The 6,894-nt window shown below is 45.2% G+C and overlaps 1 pseudogene; it reads left to right on the top strand.

Annotated features, from left to right (window-relative positions):
• The first annotated feature begins 4,343 nt into the window (after positions 1-4,343).
• LOC149367343 (uncharacterized) lies at positions 4,344-5,815 on the top strand (annotated as a pseudogene).
• Positions 5,816-6,894: the final 1,079 nt, after the last annotated feature.

Raw genomic sequence — 6,894 nt, 5'->3', positions numbered from 1 at the left:
AGGGCTATAAACTCAAGAATACCGATTTCAGCATTTCGCGAGATTACTCGAAAACGGTTCGTGAGAAACGCAGCCAACTGTGGAAGTATGCCAAATCAGTAAAAAAAGAAGGTGACAAGGTCCGTTTGTCTTTTGATAAACTGCTTATCAATGGTGTCTCGTATTTCTGGGATGACCAAACCAGTAGCGCAGTGCGCGTGTCCCTTGCCTGACGCATCCCTTCCAGTTCTCGTAAAGTGGCTGGCAAACCACCCATGCGGCCAAACGCGCAGCGTTGCTCCAATTACGATGTCAGTTTTCTGTACACTAACATAAGGAGTGTTCTTTCTAAAAACGTAGCTCTTTCTTCTTTAATTGATTCATGCTGCTCCTCGGTCATCGCGCTTACCGAGACTTGGTTAAATGACATGGTTCCTGATGATGTCGTTTTCGCCTGTGACTCCGAATTCAACATATTTCGTTGTGACCGCACGGGCCGTAGAGGTGGCGGTGTCCTTCTGGCTGTCAATAAAGTGCTCACTGCTGTGCCTATCGAGGTCATGTCGTACATAGAATCGGTATGGGTTCGGTTGAGTTGTGGTCCCACGGTCGCCATCATTGGCGTCATTTACCGCCCTCCGGACATGAATTCTTCATTCGCAAGTCAGTTTTCTAATTTACTAAGCGATCTTACTTGTCGTTTCCCGAATTCAAGCTTACTTTTACTTGGTGACTTTAACTTTCCGGCTATTAACTGGTCGTCATTAACAGCTCCTGCCAATGATCCCGAAGCTCAGGCTTTCCTCCAGTCCTGTCTCGATTTCTCTTTGCAACAACTTATTTCTGAACCTACGCGTCGTTCCGCCACTACAGCTAATATTCTCGATCTTATCTTGACAAGTGATCCTTACCTTTGCTCCAACATTGCGCTCTTAGAAGGCCTTTCCGACCATTCCATAATCACGGGTAACCTGAATTTTGTGCCCCATAAAAAGGTAACCCGTACTAAACAAATAAGGTGCTACAACCGAGCAAACTTCGGCGAAATAAACGCTCAGTTGTCAGTCTTTGCTGATCATTTCCTTCACGATTTTTCGTCACGCTCCGTGGAAACGAACTGGAACCTGTTCAGCGTGAAACTTGTTACTCTCATTGACAGATTCATACCCGTCATCAGTATCCCTTGCACTAACACAGCGCCTTGGTTTAATAGGCATCTACGTCGCCTTAATAACAAGAAAAAGCGCCTTTACAGACAAGCCGACAAGAACAGACACTCCGAATCTTGGCAACGGTACAAAATATGTGATAAGGAATATCAGTCTGAGTTGATATCTGCACGTAGGCACTTCTTCACACACGATCTACCGGCAATGCTAACAAACAATCCACGGAAGTTCTGGCAGATAATAAACCCCGCTAATCATCCTGACATTACTCTTACCAACGCGGAAGGCAGCAGTGTTCCAGTGGCCGAATGCGCCGAACTTTTCAATAACGCATTCACATCCGTTTTTACCCGTGAAGATCTCCCTCTACCTCCTATTTCTGTCAGCACTTCTAATACATCAATGTCCGAAATATTTATCAGTGAGACCGGTATCTTATCCTTACTAGGGAAGCTTAAAACAACATCAGCATCAGATCACCTTGGCTTTAATAACAAAATACTCAAAAATTCATCTGATGGTATTCATCGCATCTTGTCCGCTATTTTTTCACAATCTCTATCATCAGGCGTGATTCCGCTGGACTGGCGCCTAGCTAAAGTTGTGCCAATTTTCAAGTCTGGCGATCGTTCCTCACCACTAAATTACCGACCCATTTCATTAACTAGCACTGTTTGCAAACTTCTTGAACACGTAATTCACTCGCAGGTAATTAACTATCTTGAAGAACATAACATTATCTTTAAATATCAACATGGGTTCCGTAAAGGCTACTCATGCGAAACGCAACTTGCCGGATTCATTCAAGACATACATTCATCGATTGATGCTGGCATTCAAGTAGACTCCATATTTCTTGATTTTTCTAAAGCTTTCGACAGAGTACCTCACAACCGGTTATTAATGAAACTAGCACTGCTTAATATTCACCCTCTTGTCATTGCATGGGTTAAAGATTTTCTCTTTTCCAGGTCTCAATTTACTACTGTCAATAACCACAATTCGTCTTTGAGCCAAGTATACTCTGGCGTCCCACAAGGAAGTGTGCTTGGCCCCTTACTTTTCCTAATTTTTATCAACGATTTACCGGATTCCATTTCTTCCCATATCAGACTTTTTGCCGATGATTGTGTAATTTATCGCAAAATTTATTCTAACACTGATTGCCAATCCCTTCAATCTGACCTGGATTCAGTAACAGCATGGTGCTCAACCTGGCTTATGCAACTTAATCATTCAAAAACTAAATTGATGTCTTTTACTAACCGAATGTCTCGAATTCAAACAGCATACTCCTTAAATAATAGCTCACTCGAGCTAGTCACCACGTATAAGTACTTAGGACTTCACCTTCATTCAGACTTAACATGGAACCACCATATTAACATTATGCTTGCATCTGCTAATCGGTCATTAGGTCTCTTAAAACATAACCTAAAGCATGCTCCTCCTCACCTCCGTGCTCATGCCTATACCACTCTAATTCGACCTAAAATTGAATATGCCTCGGCTATTTGGGACCCTTACCAATCTTACCTAATAAATAACATTGAATCATTGCAGAACCGCGCCGTTCGTTTTATTTATTCCGATTATTCACGTAACACCAGCGTCACAGCCTTAAAGAAACGCGCAGGTCTCCAGGATTTATGTCTCCGCCGTAAAATTGCACGACTATCACTTTTTCATAAACTTTATCATCATCCATCACTTCATAACGACTTTTTTTCTTTGCCTCCTTCAATTTTTGACCGCCGCGATCATCCTTTTAAAGTTAGACGTTTCACGTGCAGAACATTTATCTATGCGCATTCATTCTTACCACGCACAATATCTGACTGGAACACTCTGCCTTCACATATCGCAACCACCACTGATCCTGATAAATATTTTAAACTTATATCTTCAATAACTACTGCTTAACTCTTCGCATACATTGTTATTTTATTTGTTCATGGCTTCCTTTTTTTGCAGGGTTTTTTACTAAAAAGATTCATTGTATTAGTGTTCTGTTTGTATGATTTTAATACTGCAATAATCTTCGTTCTTTGCCGCGCTGCCATTCTTTTGATTCTTTTGCTTACTTATATGTCATGCAAAGTGTCTTATTTGTGCTTTTGATTGATTATTTTGCTTACTTATGTCATCCAAAGTGTCTTATTTGTGCTTTTGTTGTTTGTTTTATATTTGTGGTTTTTGTTTTTTGTTTTTTATTCTGTTCAATTGCTTGTGCCCCCCCCCCCCCCCCTATGTAATACCCTCTCGAGGGCCTTTAGGGGTATTCTGTATAAATATAAATAAAAATAAAATAGTGAGCACCTCTTGTCCTGGACGAATCCGACCGGGATCATGGCAGCTAAGCTTGCTTGGACATGCCGACTACGTCCTTCCCATCTGTTCTGCGGAAATTTAATATTCGGGCGATCATTAAAATTCAGGGGGCACTTTGGCTCTCTAAAGTGCTGCAAGGCGAAAGCGTCTCCTGGCGCACTGTTTGTTTTTATGCGAAGCATACTACTTTAGCTACCACTTCAGCCCTTCACCGTGGTTATGCGCCTCCAAATCACGTGATACATGACGTCACACCACGTGACACCATGACGTCACGACAGTAGAGAAACGGGGGCCCACCTGGCGCCGTCGCTGTGGTTGTGCGCCTCCAAATCACGTGGTACATGACGTCACACCACATGACACGATGACGTCACGACAGTGAAGAAACGGGGGCCCACCTCGCGCCGTCGCTGTGGTTGTGCGCCTCCAAATTACGCGACACGATGATGCTTCGCATTCTCCAGGCTTAGCCATGTTAAGCCTCAGCCATTTTTTTTATTCATTTTTGTTTCTTATATATAATTTTGTGATGTTATTTTTATTGTGTTTCTCTTCTTATTTTTATATTTTTCATTTTTATATTTTATTCCATTTTATTTTTATTATTTGTTCCTTTTCTTAATGTTATTGTTTTTTCTTTTTTATTTTTGTTCCTTTCATTTTACTTTTTATTTTTGTTTCATTCCTTAATTTGATTGTTTTTGTTTTTCATTTTTTATTCCTTTCATTTCATTTATGACACCGATGCGTTCACTAGATGCGCCTTTATTCACATTCAAACATTGAACATTCGTGGCGGACGAGGACCGGCGTATTCAGCCGGGAAGAGGAAGAAGCCGTTCTGTGCGGCTGTGCATCAACATGCTCCTTGCTGGAAACAGCGCATCGGCCGTTGGCCGAGGTCTACCGACGTCTCAGGACACTACGGACTCGTACAAAGTTGTCCTTCCCCGATTGCCTACCGGTAATGTTGTCCTTAATACCGTTTTCCTGCATGCTGACCTTAAGGGTCGCCCGTACCGATCACCTGACTTCCGTGACGCACTCGCACAGATATTGGATCTCCGGGAAATTTTGTGCATTGGTCAATACCAAATGAGCCACGTGTGGATGGTTACCTGCGAGAGTAGTTCTTCCAAACAGAAGCTTGTTAACAAAGCGGAGTTTCCTGTCAAAGGACTGCGGTGCATGGTGTTTGACCCGGATACTAAGAACGTCAAGGTTAAGCTCCTTTGGCTTCCCCGCTATATGGAACACCGGAGGTTTGTGGAAGCATTAGAGCCTTATGGCACGATTCAGTCTGTGGAGCGTGAAAAGTGGCGGTGCACAGGGCATATGGAAACGTCGAACCGTGAAATCTCCCTCACACTCAAGGATGGAGTGTCAGCAAGAAAATCCCGCACACACTTAATGTTTATGGAGTGCAGGCATTAGTCCTTATCCCAGGGAGACCTCCACTGTGCCTCCGATGCAGCCGGGTTGGGCATGTACCGCGCCAGTGTCGCACGCCTCGGTGCACCCAGTGCCGACGCTTTGGCCATACTGCGGAGAACTGTGTCTTGAGTTACGCTGACAGGCTGCGTCAAGGCCAGTGGTCACGGGAAGATGACGTGACATCAGAACACATCATGGATGTGTCTGAGGTTGTCGACGCGACCGGAGAACTAAGTCGTGAGCATCGAATAGATGGGGAACAGAAGGCTTCAACACCTCAAATCAACACGGAATCTGAAGCGACTGGCTATCTAGCATCCGCGACTCCAGAACGAAAACCGCCGGACCCGGGCCCCCCTGTGAGCGCTACAGAGACTGCTGTGCTTGCTGCACAGGAACACCTCGTCGCCACAGGTCAACGTCCGGATATGCCTCCTGTGGAGTCAGACGAGGCGATACAGCCAGTGAATGCTCGCCGATCCTCCTCTGTTGCTGATTCTGCTTCGTCGTTGGAGGGTAACGGTGAGCCGTGTGTGGCGTCGATCTCTGGCGTGTCCGGTTCTCTGTCGGCTGTTAGTGTGGCAGCGAGTGATGTGCTCCCCTCGGGTTCGTGGGCCGAGGCCTTGCCTGTCTCAGAGGAAGACATGGACAGCACCGCACCTTTGAAACGTCCAGCAGATGCTGACGAGGTGTGTATCGATGGCGCTGACCACAAGGCACAATGTGTAGAGGCCACGGGAAGGGTGGCGTTAAAGAGGAAGGCGATGTCTGCCCGAGAGGCCGCCAATTTGGAGGCGGGCCACCCCATTCCAGGGGATGGCGTTTGTTAAGACTGGCACCAAAAATGGCGAGCGTCGCAGCATATCAAGTCGCTACCCTTAACGTTAGGGGTATGCGTAATCGTAGGAGGCAACAACAGGTACGGCATCTCTTAAACAAATGGAGTGTGGGTATGGCCGCTATCCAGGAAACAAAGTTGTCCTCTGATGAAGAGACAGCAGCTGCTCTCGAGCCTTTTTTGTCGGAATACAACATTATTGTTAGCCACGCGAGAGGCTTATCACGAGGTTGTATGCTATTCCTGGCGAACACGCTAGAGATGACAGCCATATCTTATTGCATAGGTGACGAGGGGAGACTTATATGCTGTGATCTCACAATTTCAGGTGTACAGTGGCGGATTATTATTTGTGTTTATGCCCCCCCCCCCCCCCCCCAAAGCAGCGCGATAGAAGGCTTTTCTTTCTGTCATTAGTTGAACATTTGTGCACGGACCGCAAAATTATATTGTTGGGAGATTTTAATTGCGTTTGTAGGGATGAGGACCGATCAGTGGTATGTAAGAGATACGACCCTAGTGCTGCATTACTTACCGACTTGGTTTCTGAATATAGTCTTGTCGATGTGGGACAGGAAAAAGGCGACAGTATATATTTCACTCATTTTCAGTTTTCCTCTAATGCTCGCCTTGACAGAATTTACGTTTCTGTAGACGCGTTAGCAAGTGTGTTTGGCTACTGGGTGCGGCCCATCTTCTTCAGTGACCACTATATGGTGTCTCTTCAGATAGGGAAGTACACTCAGCATGTACTTCACCCTCGATGGGAGTTATGGAAGATGAATAACTGTCTGGTCTCAGACGAAATCTTTCAGCGTGTTGTACCTGCTTGTTTGAAGGACGTATGGTCACGCCGTGATCTGTCCGTTTTTCAAAAGTGGGATTTGTTTAAACAGGAGATCAAAAACTTGGCGATTGAGGCCTCAGCAAGAATCGCTTTCCTGAAGAGACACCACCTTCGTGAGCTTGGGCGCACCCTAACGGAGCTACATGAGCTAGAGAGGGTAAGCCCGGGTGCCTATCTCGAAGAGATTAATAGCGTAAAAGCAGAGCTTCAACAATTTGTTGCAGAAAGATATAAGGGGGCCTTGATACGATCTAGGTCCCGAAGGTTTCTTGATGAGCAACCTTCTCGTCGGG

This window comes from Amblyomma mixtum, chromosome 1 (assembly GCF_055824585.1).
Source record: "Amblyomma mixtum isolate Tamu chromosome 1, ASM5582458v1, whole genome shotgun sequence".
Classification (NCBI taxonomy): domain Eukaryota; kingdom Metazoa; phylum Arthropoda; class Arachnida; order Ixodida; family Ixodidae; genus Amblyomma; species Amblyomma mixtum.
The sequence above is the reverse complement of the archived record's forward strand: the minus strand, read 5'-3'. Positions and strand labels throughout refer to the sequence as shown.